We start from the raw sequence: 21645 nt of genomic DNA on the forward strand, positions 1-21645 counted from the left end.
CGGCAGCGTTTTCAGCAGGAATTAAATGGAATGCCATCATTTTCCCAGATGTCCCGTTACTCACTTGACTTTACCCTCTCTGCTGTCACTTAGCACATTCATTCTGACTTTTTTTTTTCCCTTTGGTAAAAATTCATTCTCACTTTTCACATAAGGAGCTGGGAGGAAGACCAGGGTCTACTTGCTGAAAATAGAAATGGAAGTGAGTATCACGTAGGTGTGGTGTAAGTTAGTAACCTGAGAAAGTAAACGCCACCCACATGTTCTCAGGACAGCCTTTGAAGTCTTCTGTTTATCTTGAAGAAGACTGCTTAGGATGGAAGCAATGGGTCACAGGATTCCTTTTCATGCTTTTCTCTATAAACCTGAATCTAAATGCACATTCATTATTAGTTTATAAATAGGTCTCATTTGCTCCCATAGAAATGACTCTTATGTGTAGGTGACGATATGAGATAGGCTACATCACTCTTGGACTACACTGATTCCCAGAGAGGCCACCTAGTTTTCCACTGAAATGGTATTAAACCTGCAACCATGTTTCAGAGCATTCCTGTCTGTGCTTTGCACATTTGAGCATCCTTTGGGTTTTTTCCAGAGCTACATGTGTGGTCTAGGAGGGTAGTGAAGAAGCATTTGTTGAGTGCTTGGTAGTGGGCCAGGTATTTTTTATATGTTGTTTCACTTACTTTACTTTCCAGGGGAACTTACTGAATTTTGAATTTGTATGCCCATTTTACAGATGAGGAAACTGAGGCCTTGAGTGCTGTGCCTTGGTCACACAAGGTAGTAAGTGGCAGAACTGAGCATCTGATTTGAACATGTTTGCCCTCCACATTGCATCTTAGTTCTTTCACTAAACATGTGCTCACCAAAGCTTCTATAGACTCTGTCCCTAACTCCAGAGCTGAGCATGGTTCTGTGGGACTGGTATTATGGGTCAAGCATGATAGTCTGGCTGACGGAGCTGCCCTGCTCTTCTTTCGTTTGGGAACCTCAGTGGTTGGGATTAGGATTGGGGGATGGGGGTGTTGAGTGGGCACATTGTAAGGATGGATCAGTCCTGCCCTTTGAGATGCATGACCTGAGGCCCGGAATGAATCAGGGAAGGGGGGGTAATAGTGGGCTGCCATTTGAATATGCCCCATTGCAATGGAAGCAGTTCATGATTTGTATTTCCCTAGTTGTTTTCAATTGAATACCCCCTCTTCTAGTGTATTCCTTCTACGTCCTTTTCTCTCCTTTCCTCCTCAAATACTAGTAGTTGAAGTGCACAGATTTCTCCAGCCCTCGCAGAGAACAGAACAGAGGTCAGACTGGACTAGCTATTCTGAAGCTCCCAGGTCCTGTGTAGAATACCAGTCCGAGGAAAAATTGGCATGGCCTTTGTCGGGCATATCCGATGACCTGCTATGTTTTTGCTTTTGAAGAACTAAAGAGTGGATTTGACTCCTTTGAAAACATGAAATGTGTGTGTGCCACACTAATCTAGGTGACATAGCAGGGATTAGACCTATAGGATAGAGTGATTCCTTGAGCAATTCAATATTAATATTAAATGGATGCTTTATTTGAGTTGAGTTTTCAGTTCATTCTGTTATACTAGGAAGCATCGGTTGCATCCACTGCAAGTGTAGAAGTATTTTTCTTGGAGAATAATGCTGATTCCAGATATCAGTAAGGATATAAATGTAGCTATTTCATTTATCAGATTTTTGCCACCGATATAACCTATGCTAAGGCCTGAGTACATACTTCACAGCGTTGGTGGTTGTCATACTATATGGTCATGACTACGCTGCCTTCATGTGAATTTGGAAACCAGCAAATGTGCGAAAAAAATTATTTGATATATTTCAAAACCTGATTGAGATGACGCACAGTATTTCTTGATTCATGAAAACACTAACTTTCACAAATACTTCTTTTAAATCAGAGAGTCTACCTCAAAGTCTGGATTCTCCTAGGTGTCCTATATTTAACCCAGGCCCTTCTAGCATTTTGAGTCACTATCTACTGCTGTCACATTGCCATTTGTCCAAATGAGGAGCTAATTAGTAAGGCCACAAAGGAAAAAAATTAAATTGGGAGCGTATATGGGGAAAGTAGAGAATTCTGGGCATGAGAAACCCACTTAAAGAAGCCAAACGTGTGTGTGTAGTTGGAGCTCAAGATCTCATGTTATGAGAGAAGAAATAAAGACAAGCCTGACAGGGCCCTTTGCAAGGATCCCCACATGGGTATATCGAACCCAGTGATGGGCAAGGCAGCCAGGAGCAGCTGTTATTTCAGTGCAAAGCTGTTTTCAAAATCAGAGCCATTCACAGTCCAAAAAACCCCTCACAGGTCATGCCTGAATACCTTCAGTGTGCCCCATGTAAAAATACACCATGAGTAGATTGGACATGCCCTATGAATTATACCTTATTTATTATCATTGAGCCCTCCCTTTTTCCGTCATGCTTTAGAATTATGGGCTGGAGCAGTTCTTAATACTCTATTTATTTTAGGGGAGGAAAATGTTTTTCTTTAACCACAACATTCATGCAATACCAACTGCTGGCAGTTTCCCCAGCATTTAAGGAAATATTGTTGCAAGGCTTTTATGTTCTGTACTTCAATCAGCCAGAGCCAGCAGTATCCCAATAGAAGGACCCTCAACAGACCATTTTCAGCATTTTGCTACAATTAAACTCCTCTGGTTTTAGCCCTCAGGCAATTTAGTACCTTTTTACATATGCACATTATGAACTTTTGACCAGGGTCTAGCAGTCATATATTAGAGTGTTGCTCTTGAAAGCAGGCTTAACAAGTTCCTCTGAGTATTGCAGTTGGAGTCAGTTGTGGAAAAGGTAATTTAAGCAACTTGCAGCGAGACCATTCAGAATCTCAGCGATGATCCTAAATATCTCTCTCTCTCTCGCTCGTTCTCTCTCTCTCTCTTTTTTTCCTTGTTTCCTCTGGAAGCTGGAAGCAAGAGCTTTCAAAGTCTGTGATTGATCTTTTATTCAGTAGCTAACGAGGGCTGTGATTCTATTAGCGTGCTACAAGGCAAGAGAACAGTGATTTAATGAAGTGTCTAGTGAGCCGGCCATAGATTTATCCTGTTGTCGCTAATTTGCTGTGCCGTTGTGAGCATAAAGGAAACTGCACTCACACTGCTATTAAGCAGGTATTTCCTTAGTAAATTGTTGTAAGGTCAGGTACAGTTATCTCAGCAAAGGCAATGCCTTACCTCTTCAGTGTCTGCAGATGACAGCCGCCGTGCTGAGCGCTCACTGAAGTGGAACCGGGAGATCAGAGGTCCGTCTCCAAGTCGCCCTTAGCGGAGGCAGGAGCAGATGAACTGCCAAGTAGGAGTAATAGAGTCATAATTGGTGATTAGAACTGGAAAGGTGCAATAACATCTTAATACAAACTGGCGTATGTTATAGTTACTGTCAGTTGTTGTAAACTCGCCCTGCCGCCTGGACTAGTTACGTTTCCCTTGATTAGCTCTGAGAAACGAGGCAGCGGGCGCGGGGACAGCCACACCAAGAGCATCCAAACCGTGGCTGCTTCCTGGGGTCTTGAGCTGTCCCTGCTGTTTTTCTTGGGTGCCCACACTCCCCCCTTGGTACATGCCGCAGTAACCTTTCCTCACTGCCCTGGGAGAACCGCGATTTCATGCATGTCCCCTGATCCTCCCTTCTTTACAGATGCGGTGACATTTATGCACACAGGGTTTGAGGCTTGTTGAACTTTTGTTTTATTTGCCTTTGCTAAGGGGAGGTATTTGCCTCGTGTCAAATCCATATCCCACTGCCATTCTGTGTTCACAGTAACAGATTGCTCTCGCCGTGCCAGGAGAACAGGGAAGAAATAAACACGGGGTACTGAGGAACTGGGCATTGGAGACTGGCGTTCTTCAGGACCACGGGGATAGTTTAAGTGTCAGGCACACGTTTGAGGTGCCCTTGCAGGCATGTGTAGGAGATGTCCATGTGTGGGGAAGGCTAGCTGAAGAAATTCTCTCACGATGCTGGCTCAAAGGACAACGCTTGAAAAACAAAGTGTCCCACTACACATTGATACATGGCTGGAGACTTTTTATGCTCTGTGGCATAGTCTTTAAGTTTGTAAAAGAAGAAGCCATTCGGCATTGTTCACACATGCTGAGCAGCTGTCATTATTGATAAATATAGGTGACTAGTTTGTATTGCTTGGCGTGGCGCAAGGCGTGGCCAGATGCCAAGGAGCAGCAGTGAGATAAGATAATGAGACAATGTACAGGGAGGCTGTTTATGAATCTAGCACACAGTAGGCTTTCAATCAGTCTTTCTTGATTCTTCAGTTTGTTGTAGAATCTGTTGGGTGAAGGCTTGTCATCAGGTTCTCACCCCAATCCATAAAACTTGGGCAATTCTAACGCTTACTTCACCCCAGGGCCTCTCTGTGTTTGGTTTGTTAAGGTTTATAGTCAAGTAAAGAGTTTATAGGAGTGTTATATAATGGGGCCCTGTTTGCAAATGATCACCTGGATGATTAATAAGAGTGAGTCAAACTTCCCAATTTCCCAGTATGGACCTTTGGGCCTCAGAACAGTCTGGTTCAGTTTTATCAAGAGGATTTTATTCTTATAGCACTGAAGTTAGCTTGTTAGTCTGGAGAATAGAACTAGGACACACAGGCAGTGCCTGTTGGCGAGGAGATGAAGCTGACCAGAGTGTGTCTGAATCAGTGAAGCCTGGTCAGCTCTGAGAGATCACAGAGAGATGTGGCATAAGGGATGCTGAGATGTAAGGTTCATTGCTGAGCATTGTGGCCAAGGACACACTGGTATATCTAACACTAAACAGAATTGAAAGGAAAGAGGCAGAAGACAGGCAGAAAGGAAGGAAGGGAGGGAAGAAGAAAGAGAAGGGAAGGTAAAAGTAGAGGAAGGAAGGAAGGAAGGGAAGGAGGGAGGGAGGGGAAAGAGGAGAGAAGGGGAGGGGAGGGGAGGAGAGGGGAGGAAGGAGTTAACTGACAGCATAGCCAAAAGTCATACTCACTGTTTCCTAAAGTCCTCATAAAGTAACTTGGCTGAATAGAAATAATAGTGCCAAAAGAGTAGAATTTATGGAGTGCTTACTATTCGCCTATATATCATTTAATCTTAATCCTCATTTTCTACAGGACAAAGCTTCTGTTTAGAGGCTATGGCAGAAGCAGGATTTGAACCCAGATCTGCCTGAACTTTCTCTTCTATGTACAAATATAGAAACACTGCCCTATTTTTTTTTCCCCCGAAGCTGGAAACGGGGAGGCAGTCAAGACAGACTCCCGCATGTGCCCGACCGGGATCCACCCGGCATGCCCACTAGGGGCGATGCTCTGCCCATTTTGGGGCTTCGCTCTGCCGCAATCAGAGCCATCCTCAGCACCCAGGCAAACTTTGCTCCAGTGGAGCCTTGGCTGCGGGAAGGGAAGAGAAAGGCAGAGAGGAAGGAGAGGGGGAGGAGTAGAGAAGCAGATGGGCGCTTCTCTTGTGTGCCCTGGCTGGGAATCGAACCTGGGACTCCTGCACACCAGCTGACGCTCTACCACTGAGCCAACCGGCCAGGGCTCACTGCCCTATTTTAATGTGCTCCTGCTCCTTCTTCCTGGGGAGGCTTCATATCTCCAGAGGTCTGACAAGGACAACTCCCTCCCTTTCATTTATGGGAGGGAAGGGAGGTGAGGGGAAATCAGGGAAAGATGAGGAAGGGAGAAATAGATCAGGAAAAGAAATGAAATTATACAAATTCCCATTTCTAATGTGGATGAGTAATCTGGGTTGGAAATCATACTGAGTTAGACCTACAAATCACTCAGCCTGTGTTGTCATTTCCCTAAGTGGCCGTCAAGGAAGATTTGTTAAAGAACTCTCCATTTTATCCCATGACCCCAAGTTCAAAGGTTGAGGTAATAGCTCTGAAAAATATACCTTTTCACTAACAACCACATGGATTCATTTTCTCTTTATTTAACATGCTTTCCAGGAAGGGGCTAGTATTTTCCCCTTAACACAACCTGTTTGGGGAATAAACTCCCCATATAAATAAATGCACCTTGGTAAATAATACCCATCATCTGAGGACACCAGTGCCGTAATCAACTTATGCTTTTGAAATAGTTATGTTTAATGGATTTTTATTTTTATTTATTTTTTTACAGAACTCATCTTTAGAATCAGAGTTTTACTCAGATGGACTTAATTTATTTTTAAATTAAAAAAGACTAGCACATCAGACAGACACGAAAGGTCACATATTATATGATTGTATTTATACAAACAATCCAGACTAGGCAAATCCAGAGGGACAGAATGAAGACGAGATTGGGCGCGTTCAGGGTGGTATGGCCATAGACGGGACAGAATGAAGACGGGGCGTTGCCAGGGGCCAGGGGACTGGGAATGGGGAGTGACTGCTGATGGGTTTGGGCTTTCCTACTGGGCTGATGAGAATGTTCTCAAACTCGATAGAGGTGGCGGTTGCCCAACAGCATGAGTGTACTAATCTCATTGAATTGTACACTCTAAAATCATTAATTTTCTGATATGCAAATTTCTTCTGAATAAAGAAAAAGGAGAGCTTTAACACATAGGAAAGACTTCAGCATATGGGGCATATTAAGCTGTTTTTTCCTTTTCTTCCATCTTTATTAGACAGTCCTGCCGTTTCAACCTGGTAGGGAATGATTGGGCTGCATGTAATGCCCAAGGAGATAGATCTCAGAGCGGAACACAGTCCCCACCCTTCTTGGTGCTGTGCATGGAGCCTCAAAAACACGTGCTTACCCTATCATTTCTTGACCATGTTATTGATTAGTTATGTGTTTGCCTGTGCTATTAATAATGTATACCTTGAAAAATCTATGTGCATTATAGTCTTTGATCTTGTCATGAATTTCAAAGCCAAAGATTCCATTTTCTCCTTTTTTTTTTTTTTTTTTTTAATTTTCAGAGGTAGAATGGAAATAATTTTAAAACTGCTCTCTCCTCTTTCTAGTGGAGAACTTCCGGATGACCTCCTTCAAGTTAAAGAGATATGTATGTATGTGTGGGCATGGGATGCATAAAAACATAGATGGATTTATGTATGTACACACATCTATACATAAATACACATTCATACATATTTTGAGAGAATTATAAAACAAACATTTGATTCAAGTTTGCTGTTCTAGAGGTGAAGAATATTTGAATACAAGACTTACACATCTTGCAGATTAAAACAGAAATTAAAGACTTTAGACTAAGGCATGATCAAAGGCTCTCTTTTCATTGTTCTTTTATTGTTTATTGACTTCAAAAAGACTTTTTAGTTTAAACTGACTTTAATGTCTCTTGGATGCTCTTTTGTAAAGTGACTTTGAAAACTAGGGGATAATGTCTTCATTAAGTGGAGAAAAGTCTTGGGGAAAAATATAAGTGTAACTGGGCTTTCATTAGAGTAGAAAGAGATAAAGCTTTGCTTAATTAATGTCTATTTTCTGTCTGTTCAGAATTATAAGGGAGAAGGGGGCTTAAATTAGTGCTGATAAAAGCTTGAAATACACAAAGCACTGAAACTTTTTTTTTTTTTCTTGCTTCCTAAGAATTTTGAGGAACATAATTCTTCTAACTGTGTGAACAGTATTGGACTATTCTGGGTGTCCTGTCTTTCTCCAGACTCAGTGACACTGATCACCCTGGCTTTTGTCACCTTTGGTTTTATTCTCTTTTTGTTTGTTTCCAACATCTCTTTAGAATTTGGGAGGTGAGCCGAGTGGGGTGGTATCTACGGATGTTTTCCTTTCTATTAAAAAAAAAATTCACACTCTTCTTGTTCCTTTCTAAGCCACCAGTCAGAATTTGTCTCTTTCAGAAACTAGCCCCTGCTTGCCCCCTGGGGCACCCCTGGCCTCTGGGTACTGTGGGATTGCTTTAGCGCTGTGTCCTCACCCTTCCCTGGTATAAGGCCAGTAGCCACAGCCTCCATCACAGCCACCTGGCCCATGCAGGTTTGCATTTGATTCGGAGAGATGGTAATGAAACAACAGTGCCAAGAACTGGTGGGCCATTACCTTTAATCCTAGCTCACACCCGGCAGGCGAGAAATACACACAGTGGGAAAACTCTTCCCTTTCCACTCAGAGCTCCCAAAGCCACTGACTTATCCGAGTTTCCTAGAATCAAAGGTTTCTAGCTCACCAGCCTTAATCACCTCTGTTCCCCATCTCCTTCTCTCTGCACAAACTCTGCACAAACTGGCTTCTCCTTCAGCACTCCGCCATCTTGGCTACTTCTCCTCTGCAATGCTAATAGCAGGAACCGAGAGAGAGAGAGAGAGAGAGAGAGAGAGAGAAAGAGAGAGAGAGAGAGGAGAGAGAGCGAGCTTGCAAGCCCCCAGTGTGCCCCATTTTATAGTGTAGAAATCAAAATCTTTAAGCCAGTATACAAATACGGAACTCTCTGATGCAAAGTCACTTATCTGAGGCATAAATGGGATTCCTCATAAGAGTGCACCACCCCACATCATGCAATAGTCAAGGGTGTGGGGAAAAGCTTAGTTTTGAAAAGATCTTAGTATTAAAAGGGTAGGAAAGGCTTAGTCTGAAAACTAAGCCTTAGGCTATAATGACTTTGCTGGTTTACAGCCTGTCTCCCACATCCAATGCAAACTATAAGCGAGCAAACATATATCATATTTACAAACTTATTTCACCAGCACCCGGCTTCCTCCCTGCTTCCTGTTCAGCTTCTCTTTCCTACCTAGCAGATCAGATCTGGTCCTTGAGCTTGAGAATGCTCTTCCAGGCTAACGATTTTTTTTTTTAAAACTCCATGGGGACCCTCACACTGTATTCTTCAAACTGTGAGGCTTCACCAATGCTGCTGCATCCCAATGGCTGCTTGATTCTTTTTCCTATATTGTTAATAGCAAAAGGGAGAACCGTGCATCCAAGCACCACCGTCGGAGTTCAAACTGAGTTTCTGGATCTTTTCTTTTGCTTCCATGGCTCCCATGTAAGGCAGTTCCTAGAGGAGCCATCTCATGGTGCTTTCTTGGCTCCTCTCAGAAGGGATGCCACACCCTCCCGTCTCCATAGACATCAGTGACCCTGTGGCTTGACAGAGAAAACAGCGTGAGGAAGTGGGAACAGCAAAGGTGTGGGATAAAACAGAGCTAGGCGCAATCCCTATGTCTGCTATACACTAGCTTGTCCACCTAGGGTAGGCTGCTGAACCTCTCTGAGCCTCAGTGTTTTTCATCCACAGAGTGGGGATGATAGCGTTTACTTCAAAGAGTTGTGGATGGATCAAATACCTTAGAGCAGATTGCAGTTATAAAGTTATAATCCACATTCTGAGTTTAGCAATAGCCCACAGCCATCTACTTCTGCATTACAACAGCTCTTCTTTGGCTGTTTCTTTTTAAGTAGACCTCCCTTGTTACCTGCTTTTTTTCCTCCCAAAATGTGTATTCAAGAAGGCAAACTTCAATTATCATGATGTCTCACACATAATGGTTCTGAAGGACTTGATTTAGCTATCTTTATTATATTTCTCAATAGATAGAGGGGCATAGGTTGATTTCTACCCTGGTGCAATCCTGCTGGCCTTACTCATTTTCGAATGCTCAATTGCCATTGAGTCATAGGTTTCAGAGGCAGATGTAAATACTGAGTTTTAAGTGGCATGGAGGAGTCTCCTTGGCTTTGTTATGTAAACCCTCAGGGATATTTATACCCTCTACTGAGAAGGGTAATTGAGCCTCCAAACCACCCACCAAGATTTCTGCCTGTAAAATATTTAAGGATTGGTACTATAAAGCCATTTCCCTTATGCAATTTGTTTTCCATCTAGGAGCAGGAGAACAAGGAAAATATGGCTCAGAGTAACTTATAAAAGCCAAACTCTTAAGCTACAAAATGCATCTCCTCACAATAGCACTCGGAAAAGGGCTGAAGGCAGACAAAAAGTAAACAGAAAAGGGATGAAAGTTCTGAAATTGAGATGACAGGGCTCCACAATGCAGCGCCATGATGGTGTTATAAATCACCCATTCAGTACTAAGCTAGGCCTGCCCTGGAAGCGTATCATGGGGTGTGCAGCAGGGCTCTCTGTTGAAAGGAGCCTAGTTAAGAGTTGTGCAAAACTGAACTTTAAAAGCGTAGCGGGCTGCCCAGCAATTCACGCACAGTCGGGGGAGTCTGTGGGTTCAGCTTTCGTGTGGACACCCGGGCTGGGCCTACAGACTCACACTTTTCCCTCCTGGATGGCAGAAGTGTGATCAGGCATGCTTTCCCTGAAAAAGTCCTCCTCCAAGATGAGTGAGCCATAGAAGCCAGGAGCAGGTGACACTAGATGACACCCAGAGGATCTCTAAAAAATACCAACATGGGTAACCTTGGATTAGAGCCAAGAAGATGTGAATGAACTTCAGAGACTCTAGACGTATTAGATTGATGTGTTATTAAAGGTAACAGCAGCTTCAATAAAAAATAAGCCCACATGGTGTACAGTGGCTGGAAATGACAAAACTTTATTTACGGTTTGTATAGGGCCCAAAGTATATCTGTTCTGGATTAGCCAGCTGTTCTCTTCCAAGTGGTGACTCAGGGATTCAGGTTCTTTCCGTCTATTGGTTCAGCATCTTCCGCGTTTGGCTTCCGAGGCTGGCTTGGCTGTCTGCATCAAACTGGTAGAAGAAGCTAGACATGGGAGAATCATGTGTGGGACATCTTGGGAACCAAGCCTGGGAGTGGCACCTCTCTGTAACACTCAAGAGGCTAAGGGAATGTCGTCTAGCTGCGTGCCCATGAGGTAGAGGAAATAGGTAGGCCAACAGATAGTAAGTGTTTGCCCCGGTGAAGTACTCTGTTTGGTTTAAAGAGCTGTGATTCGCAGTTCCTTTTTCTGTACGCACTCTTCGTGTGATTGGCTCTGGCAGTAGCCAGAGATGAGTGAGCCATGCCCCCTGCCCACCACAATCTCAGCCTCTTGGGGAAACACGTCCCCGTTCTTACTGTCCATTGTGCCAGGTGCCGTGCCTTTGTACCTTTCACTATGAATAGTGGAAAGGATGATACTGTGCTCACCTTCTTGGCCTCCCAAGCCACAGAGGATAGCCACATGACCGTTCTTGCCAGCAACTGAAATCAGAATTCTATAGCAGGCCTTATTGGAGACATTTGGCTTTTGGATGAAAAGGAAGGTGTTGCTGGTATTTTCCCTCCCCTTTCTTCCTACTCTGAATGCAGATTTGATGCTAACCGTTATAGCTGTCTTTTCGCTAACACTAAGCAACAAATAGGAGAAAAATAAATAAACCGAATGGCAGAGAGATTGGTCCTCACACTGTAGGACCACTGACCAGAGTCGCAGGCAGGTGCTTACCCATCGGGTGTGTTGCTTCCCTCCCCTCCCCTCCTGCCTGTTAATGAACAACTTAATAAACATATTGATGTAAGTATGGAATACAGGCTTAATTCTAAATGATTCTAAATGATTCTCAGGGGTGAGAATTCTTCCTCACCCCATTGGTCTGTTTGACTGTTTAGAAATAATAGTTATGTTTTGCTTTAAGTGGGGAACACTCCAGTATGATGTTTTTAGAAAGCAACTAGTTTTGACATAGGAAGGCTTTCTTCACCATGCGGGATTTCCTCTCCAGCCCATTATTGTTGTGGTCATATGGGACATGGTGATCTCAGAACTGTGCCTCATGCATGCACTCCCTGAGGTGATATTTGAACCTCTTGCCTTTCCTACTATTATTGCCCCCTTTCCTCTGTGACTTTGTTCAGAGACCCATTTATATTATGGTAATTGCCTTGTGGTATTTAAAAATCTTTCTTTGGGCCACGTTAGTTAGAAGATAAAAATATATAAATACTAGTATCCCAACGTCATTTGACCTGAACTAGACTACAGTTTCTATAACCCTTATCAAAATAATAATAATATTAATAATAAGGACTTTGCATGCCAAGGAATAGTGTAAATATCACCATGACGTAGATGGATGACTTATTAAAAAAACCCAAACATTTAAAGCTCTTTAATACATCAACTTGCAGTGGGTTTTATTTCCCTCTTCACCAGAACTATTCCAGATAACAGTTACCAGTTTCTGATTCTACACACAGTTGAAATGCTACACATATGCTTCTTTGGACATGTAACAGAACTTGTACTTTTTACTTTATTCAGTTGAAGTCATTCCTTTCATTATTCCAATTATTTACTGTGATGCCAATTTGCGCACAGATTTTTCTCAGGCACCTCTGCTTGCAGTGGTCCAAGGGTTGATGAAAAATGGAAGTTGGAGGATGGGCAGGTAACACTATAAATATCAGTCCTCATACATATTTCAGATGAAAACCTGAGCTCTGTAGAAGCACGGACACCAAGTCTTGGCTGCGTGGTGCATTCACAAACCTACCACGGTAACAGTGCTATTACGAAGAGGGCCAGAGGGAACCCGGTCAGCCTCTTATCTTGTAACCCAAGGCTGTTGTATCTCCAACACTGTTTCAACACCGTCAGCTCCAGAACGCTCTGTTCATTTTTAAATGATGAAAGAATTCGGGGCCGTGATAATCGTTCCTGAAGGAAGAAATTCAGAAAGTTTAGAATGTGAATTTCTGTCTGTAGAAACTAAGTTATCTTGCTGCTCTGTGCTACGTATTTGGAATGCATGCCATCAGGTCTTGCCCCACTGCAGAAAATCACACCATTTTATTACCAGTGCATTGGGTAAATGACTGCAAGTCCGATGGGATTACTGGCCTACCTCTTTGCAGGCTAGTCTGTGGTTTTAGCCCAGGAGACAGCAAACTAGGACTCTTGGGTCATATCTGACCTACTGCTTGTTTCTGTGCAGTTGGTAAGCTAAGAATTCTTTTTACATTTTTAAATGGAAAAAAAAATGAAAGAAAAATGATGTTGCCTGACCTGTGATGATGCAGTAGATAAAGCATCAACTTGGAACGCTGAGGTCGCTAGTTTGAAACCCTGGGCTTGCCTGGTCAAGGCACAGATGGGAGTTGATTCTTCCTGCTCCTTCCCCTTTTCTTTCTCCCCCCCATTCTAAAATAAATAAATAAAAAAAAATGATGTTTTGTAATAGATGCAAACTATAAGAAATTTAAATTCATCCATAAGTAAGTTTTATCAGGTGACAGCCTCACCCATCCATTGATGTATTGTCTGTGGCACGGTAGCATTATATGCACAGAGTAACAGCGGGTAATGTATGGTCCACAAAGCTGGAAATATTTACCACCTGCCCCTTTGCAGACAGGTTTGTCAGCACCAAACTTCAGAGATATACCTACCCACAGGCAGAGGCCGTTAAGGGGAGATTTTTGTCTCTCCTCTCTGAATGAAGCGGGGAAAGGTCAGAGTGTATCGCTTCCCACGATGCTGATGTGGGCACGGTGGCTATTTTTTGGAGTTCTTCCAATTCAAGGTCCAACCCTGACTTTCCCTGTCTGCCTCACTATTTGCTCCCAGCTCTTTCCAAGGTAAACAGCCAGGTATTAGCTAAGGACTACTGTCACCAGCCAACGGTTCTCTGCAGACCAAAGAGTCACCTCTAAGATTACCGCGCCATTGTGTGGCACAGCAGTCCAAGTCCTTGTGACATGCACCCTGCCGTTCTGCGGTGCGGCGGTTACAGTATAATTTAGGGATGATGAGGGGAAAGTGATCTTCCTTTTTCTGTTAATTCCTTGGAGGAAGTTCTGTTCAGAATGAATAGTCTTGAAATGTGTAATAAAGTTACCTATCAAGACCACTTTTACAGAGAGATTTAAATAGGATAATAAGAATAAAAGAAAATGAAGTGACATTGAGGGCGTCTTCTTTTGTAACAGCGCTCGGTCCTCTCTGTTAAGCACACTGTAAAACGACTTTTATACATTTATGGATTGAAATGGTTCTGCTGAAATTTTAAGTGTTAACATTGTTCAAACTTCCATTACTAACACCTCTCACATGGTTACAAATGGTTTTGTGTTTGACATTTTGATCACACTAACCTGGGACATTTTATACTGAAGCTCTTATTTCATGTGATTGAAAGGTTCTGCTTATTTTGATTTCAGCACCTTTCAGTAGGAAGCTGATACATTAGGTTTACACATTTTACCCCGATGCGTTCTATAAACTGATCATCCTACAAGATAATTTGCAGAGACAGAGAAAGCCTAAATGTTTTGTCAGATTAGTGTGGGTGGAAAACAAAGAAATTTTCCCCCCACTTACCTGGTTCCTTTTTATTCAGATATTTTTTGTTTATTTTTCCTTAAAGCTACTATTATTCAGACTACACATGAATGCCCCTGATTTTTTTTATATAACAGCTTTATTGAGATATAATCCACACACCATACAATTCATTTAAAGTGTATAATCTAATGGCTTTTAGTGTATGTCCAGAGTTGTATAACCATTAGCACAATGAATTGGAGGTAATTTTTAATACCCAAATGAAAGCCTGCCCCACCAGCATCTCCTCCCGAAACCCCCGCTTCCTCTGCCAGCCTCAGGCAGCCACAGGTCCAGTTCCTGTCTGTAGGTTTGCCTAGCCTGGGCACTTCCTATAAATGGATCTTCCAATATGTGGTCCTTGGTGACTGTCTTTCTTTCACATAATGGTTTCAGAGTACTCCATCTTATTTTTCAGTTCCCTCTTTTATCTTTTTCCTTTAAATATGAAATTTAAAAGAAAAGAATAAATGTGTGTACAGACGTGTTTAATCAATTTAAGCATGTGAGGTCCATTGGATTCATCCTCGTGGTCATCACGGCAACCGGCAGTGCCCGACACAGCCTAGGCACCCTCCTGCAAGTGCTTGCTGAGTACATGATGCATGACTGGTGACGCTAACGTGAGTGACCTGGGCCCTGAAGTCCCCCTTAGCACCGCCGTAGGCGCACCCCGAAAGGCTGGGTTGTAACATGGCACATGTAGAACTGTGCTTTAGGAAATGCCACGAGAACACCACCGATGCCTCAGAGGTCGGAAGCTGCTTTGTCTCATTCTTTCTCCTCGTCTTCCTCTTCTCCACCCCGTGTACCGAGAGCAGCAGGGAACCTTGTGCTCTCCCTGGTCAACCAGGTTGGCTGTTCAGCACCTTCCTGAAGTACTACCATTACTGAGACAGGAGTTTTTGGTAGATGGATAAATTTGGGTTGTAAATATTTTGCTCATTTCCCCCCCTGGAGTGTTTACAGAAGATAGTAAAGCCTTTGTTATATGCATTAGTCCTTTATAAACTGTTAGCCTATTTTTACAAGGCTCACTTTGGATGAAGATAACTTGAGTGTGATTTTCATTTTGGTGGACAGAGGACTCACTCCAGGGGTCCCCAAACTTTTTACACAGAGGGCCAGTTCACTGTCCCTCAGACTGTTGGAGGGCCACCACATACAGTGCTCCTCTCACTGACCACCAATGAAAGAGGTGCCCCTTCCGGAAGTGCAGGGGGGGGCGGATAAATGGCCTCAGGGGGCCTCATGCAGCCCCCGCGGGCCGTAGTTTGGGGATGCCTGCTATACCTTTTGAAAACAAGACACTTTTAAATAAAAGTGAGAAAAAGAAGTATAAAGAATGGTCCTCTTATTAATGTATTGTACAAATGGGAGGAGTTAGATTTGGACCTGCCTGCTGTCTTTTTTCTCTTTACTCACCCCTCCTATGCCCCCAACGATGGTCATTTTCCAGTGTACCAGGAAGGGCCCGGGAAACCTGTCTGGGTTCTCATTGTCACATCCAGGCAACTCATGTCTGTGAGATATATGGTCAACTTACTGCAGTGGTCCCCAACCCCCGGGCTGCAAACCGGTACTGGTCCATGGGCCATTTGTTACCGGTCCGCAGAGAAAGAATAAATAACTTACATTATTTCCATTTTATTTATATTTAAGTCTGAACAATGTTTTATTTTTAAAAATATGACCAGATTCCCTCTGTTACATCCGTCTAAGACTCATTCTTGACGCTTGTCTCGGTCACGTGATACATTTATCCGTCCCACCCTAAAAGCTGGTCCATGAAAATATTTTCTGACATTAAACCGGTCTGTGGCCAAAAAAGGTTGGGGACCACTGACTTACTGGATGGAACTGGAGCATCGGCTTTCATTGTAAAAACCCATCCTTTTCCCCCATATCACAAAGGATAGAAAGTGTGCTTAACTTATAAGCTAGCTAATTGCTTCCTCAGTTAAAGGCCTAAATGAGCTTTAAAGTGAGGCGTATCTCCAGGTGCTAAGTAGCCAACTCACAATAGGCAATTGAGATAGCAAAGACCAATTTAGAAGAGGTTCTATTCTTTTCTCTTTTTTTCTCTCCCCCTCCCTCCATCCCTCTATTCCTTCCTTCCTTTTCTCTCTTCCTCTGTTTCTCTCATTTTTTTCTCCCTTCCTCCTTTCCTCTCTTCCTCCTTCAGTTCCTTTTTTCTTCTTTCATTTAACCATTATAGATACAATGGAGTTGTGTCTGTAGGCTTTTGCTGGTAATTAAATAAATTATTTATACATTTAACACAATCTTGAATTACTAGGTGATCATCTTAGGCACTCAAAAGTATAAGAGCCCTTGAAAGCAATATCCAAGCATAGATATTCCATAGCACGTCTTACAATCTAAATATTGCTTTTAGTGTAATCGAAGCAGCAAGAGTAGTCACAGCAGTTGATGGACTATTTTTCAAATTGATTTCAAAAATGTATTTAAGGGGATGATCTTCTAGTCTAGATTACCTATTGATTTTTAATATGAAAAGCTCATTATGTAAGCAGTAACTGCATATAAAAACCTAGCAAACCTTTGCATAAATCCTTTAATTGAATTTCCAGAGCCTGTGGTTCTACTTTTTTTTAATTAAATCTATTTCTTTTTTTAAGTGTTACTGTGTAATTTGCATGCTGTGAAGAGGCCCTGTCCCAGATAAAGTGCCATTGATCCTTATTAAACCTCACCTCTGGGCTTGCTTAAAACTAACTGGAAAAATTAAAGTGTTCATGCCGCAGTGCACTTATAGCTTGGGTGATAGGATTATGGAAAAATAATAAAACTAATTTCCAGGAGAGAATTTATAATATGCGATTTTATTTTTTTCAATTTTGATAATTAATAGTGAAATCATATCATATATATAAATCATATTTTAGCCTATAAACTGAAATGGCAATTAGGAAAGATAATATATACTTGATGTAAAACCATCATGTTACGTGCGGATAATCTTTTGGCACTTTAATTTTTTAATTGTAGAAGGAAAGGATTATGGATTCCAGTCAAACACATTAAACGGGGGGTTTCCTTTGAAAAATCTCATTCTTTTACTATGCACTATATTAGTAGCTTTTTAATTTTAGTGTGAGGAAGTATAAAAGAGACAGAGAGATATTCTGGCTATGGTTGTGCTAAAATGTATGTATTAGAATTACCAGGGGAAAGAAAAATATAAAAGCTGCAATAGGTTTTTCTATTTTTTAATACCTAACATTTGTTATTTTAAAAGCAATAAAATCCCCTAAAGAAATATTCATAATCAATAACAACACAAAATATGGAATATATTAACTGAGTTATAAAAATGTTTGTAGTATAGCACAAAATGAAAAACACAGCAAGTTATGTATGGTTTAAAGTGTAATCAATTTTGAGGTTGTATACAAGGATATAAATGATAAACACAAGTAGTAGCATTTTTAGTAAAGGCTGTTACAAAATACTGTATTTATGGCCTATTTCATTCTTTTTATAGCTCATTAATGTAGAAAACAAACACAGTGTATCCATCTTCTCAGACAGCTTAAAATTCCCTTAAATGATATTTTTAAATGGAAATACTGAGCTCATTTGGTCTGTTTCTTCTTTAAGCACTCATTAGTCTGAACAGGCATGTATTACTGGGGTTTCTTTCCAGATTCTGGAAAGAAAAAAAGTGTTGATGATGATGCATTGCCCTCCCTCCACTAAACAGGGCCAACTCGAACACCTTTACAAGTAGTTCAGCATGCCCCCTCCTCTCACAGGGGCTCCCTGCCCACTCCCCATGACCCACCCCGCCCCAAGGGGAACCGGCACACCTTTGGAAGCTGCACTAGTTCTTCCAGGCCACGAGGGGGCTGTTGAGTTATTGGTTCACTTCACTCACTGGCAGGAGAGTTTTAATGCTGGTTTCAGAGGTGCTTAATTTCCTGTGGTACCTATGAATATGCGTACAGTACAGTGTGTGCTCAGCAATCTAGCAGTTCAAACTAGACAGCTGGTTCTGGTGCGAGCTCCCCTCGCCCCCCTCCTCCTTCCCGTGGACAAGTCCTTTCTGAGTAAGCCGAATTGGTCATGTAATTTCATGGACTTATTTTCAGTTTTTCATTTGGCTTTGATGTTTCCATTGTGGCCTCTTTTTTTTTCCCTATTCTCTTGTCATTTCTGTGGAAGTTACAAACTTGTTATGATTGATGGAGCATAGTTTCCTGCTATAGGAGTCACAAGTTTGGGTATCCTACCTTCCTAAAATATAAGTAGGATTTAGCAAGCCTCTATTTGTTTCTTATAATTTAAGAGTATTTTGGAAAGAAAAAAAATATATTTTGGGAAGAAGGGCAAAGTATTTGAATTGTTTCCTTTCTCTCTGTTTGGATTAACATACAGTTCAGCACTATAGAGCTCCATCTATCTGTCTATCTACCCATCCATCCATCTATTCATCCATCTACCCAATATGTATTGAGTACCTACTATGTGTTAGGCCCTGCTTCAAACAGTAAGAATTTGAATTTGGATCAGTCATTGCTTTCAAGAATCTTATTATCTAGGGAAGGCAAAGACATATGCAAATAATTTTAACAAGTAGACACAGAGAACTAACTCAGCCTTGGGTTAGAAAAACCTTTCATTATAACGAGAGCTTTTTTCCTGATGGCTATAGTTTATTGGACTTCATGATTTATAAAACAAATCCTATTGGCGGTAAATGCCATGATATTGAATACTATAAAGATTATGGTTTTAGAATGAAGTTTTTTTGTGCCATGACCGTATACCACAAGAAACTTTACATGGTGAACATAGAGATAAGATCATCCCATTCTCAATAATAGTTTGGCATTGGTCTGGTTGCCCTCAGAGAATCACGTGGCCATGGTCATAGGGAGAGTCGACACAGGGGTTCATTTGTAAAATGTGGGCAGTCATTTGCAAGTTGAGAACAGGGGCTGGGACATCAAATAAAGTGGTGTACGTATGTGACCTAGAGCTTGGTCAGAGGCAGGATTCAGAGTTCCTTGAGCCAAGATACAAGACCCAAACCAGAAATAAAAGCCAAGCTGAGCTAGGAAAAGCCCCACTAACACAAAACAGAGGTCTCCAATAATGCTGACACAACAGTGCCCCAATCACTGGCCCTTCCTGAGGACAGTCCAGCCAGTAACAGAAGAAATTGAGTATCTTGCAGGCAAAAGAACAGAGAAGCTAAAGATAATGATCCTTTTGGCTTCAGAGCCCAGAAACAGGCTTGCTTGATCTTATCTAAACCATACCTTCTTTGAGGCAAATTGATGGGTTACGAAATTGAGTTCCATCATGCAGAATTTCAGAAATGGTTAATTTTCTGGAGGTCCATTGTCCAATATGGTATCATCTAGTCACATGTGGCTATTTAAATTTAAAATAATTAAAATAAAAATTCAGTTTCTGTGTCATACTAGCCACATTGAAGTGCTGAATGGGCACATATGATTAGTGGCTACCATATTGGGCAGCGCCGATAAGGAGTATTTCTGTCACAGCAGAGTACTGTATTGGATTGTGCTGCTTTAATGCAGAAGTCTTCAGAGTGTGACTAATGACCTCCTGCGGTTCCAAAAGAAAACATAACAAATTCCCGGCCAGGGCACACAGGAGAAGCGCCCATTTGCTTCTCCACCCCTCCGCTGCGCTTTCCTCTCTGTCTCTCTCTTCCCCTCCCGCAGCCAAGGCTCCATTGGAGCAAAGATGGCCCGGGCACTGGGGATGGCTCTGTGGCCTCTGCCTCAGGCGCTAGAGTGGCTCTGGTCGCAACATGGCGACGCCCAGGATGGGCAGAGCATCGCCCCCTGGTGGGCAGAGCGTCGCCCCTGGTGGGCGTGCCGGGTAGATCCCGGTCGGGCGCATGCGGGAGTCTGTCTGACTGTCTCTCCCTGTTTCCAGCTTCAGAAAAATGAAAAAAAAAAAAAAAAAAAAAAGAAAACATAACAACACGTATTTATCCAATAAACTCTTCCATGTATTATTAAATATCTCAACACATTTATCAGGTGGCAGGTACTCCTATTTTAAGTGCTTCCTTAAATATGATATTTACACATATCATCCTTTCAAATATCTTTCCAAATATGCACCAAGATAGTGCTATTCTTATCCATGTGTTACAGAAGAGGTCACAGGCACTCTGAGTGAAGCAGGTGGTCTGGCTGCAGGGTTCTTGCTTTCATCTGCTGTATGATATTGACTGTCAATTAAGAAGCATTGGTCTTTACAAATATTACACAGATGTGTTGATACGAGTGTCACCTCCAGTCCTCAGGTGGTTGGGGACCATGTATGATATGCAAGGCATTTTAAAGTAATATGCCCCCCTCCCCGCCATGGAGAGTCCACAGTGGAGCCTGTGTTTCTTACGGACTTCCATCCAGCATTTGAGAAAGCACTGTAGTTTCTCACATGCACTTCGTGAAATGGATTGAGACTTTAGATTGTCTGGTTTGAACTAAAGCATCCCTCACGAAATGAACAAAAGGCTTAAAAAGACTTCCGCAAAAGTGGCCTGCGTTTGAAGATAATGTTTATAATGCAAACACAAACAAGCAAAAGGAAAACAGCAAGTTTCCTTTTAACAAGTGCCCGTCATCTGTTCCAAGGCAAAAGCAATGACCATTTGATCAGACCTTAGAAGCCAATCAAAAGGCAAAAAATCTAAATTAGCAAAAAGATGTAAAATTTTATGCACTGATTTTAATGATGTACATCATTCTAACCCTATATACCATGCCTTGCAGATGCTAGCTAATAGAATGATACAAGTTTATAATGTATAAATATACAGGCATATACTGAAAATCGTGCCCTGAATTTTTCTAAGTAACGAAGGTGCACAATTAAAACAGTCTGGTGTCTCTAGGAGCTTCAGAAGAATCTGTGACCCTTGCCTGCCTTAGTTTTCACTGTCCATATGGGTCCTGCACTGCTTATCTTCAGTCTACTATAAAGAACATCCTTTTAATAAAGTTGGAAATGCTAAAATGAAAGGGGTTTGTAAGGAAAACAAAAACCCATTGATTGAACCAGAGTCAGGGCAGTGACTGAACCCCTGATGGGAGGTTTGCTGGATATGCCTTTGTTTATCGGTTCAGCTTGGGATGGTTGCCCCTACCTTTCACCTCTTAATTTTTAAGTATTTAAAAATTGTAAAGTACTATATATCCTGATATCAGCACATAATTGCCCTGAGCTTAGTTGATAGAAGTCTAAAAAATTGCAAGGATAGAGGTTTTTCCTAGCATTCTGCCCCTATTCTCTAGGACTTTTTTAAGCATGCTGTTTGCTCAGGGCAGGGAGAGAGAGAGAGAAAGAGAGAAAGAGAGAGAGCTGTGAAG

The 21645-nt window shown here is 42.0% G+C and overlaps 1 protein-coding gene across 5 annotated transcripts in view; it reads left to right on the forward strand.

The window, feature by feature from the left end:
- Nucleotides 1–21645, forward strand: part of WWOX (WW domain containing oxidoreductase) — a 1014498-nt gene that overhangs the window by 323629 nt on the left and 669224 nt on the right. The window lies entirely within an intron of this gene.

Source organism: Saccopteryx leptura, chromosome 9, assembly GCF_036850995.1.
Source record: "Saccopteryx leptura isolate mSacLep1 chromosome 9, mSacLep1_pri_phased_curated, whole genome shotgun sequence".
In the NCBI taxonomy this organism is placed as follows: Eukaryota; Metazoa; Chordata; class Mammalia; order Chiroptera; family Emballonuridae; genus Saccopteryx; species Saccopteryx leptura.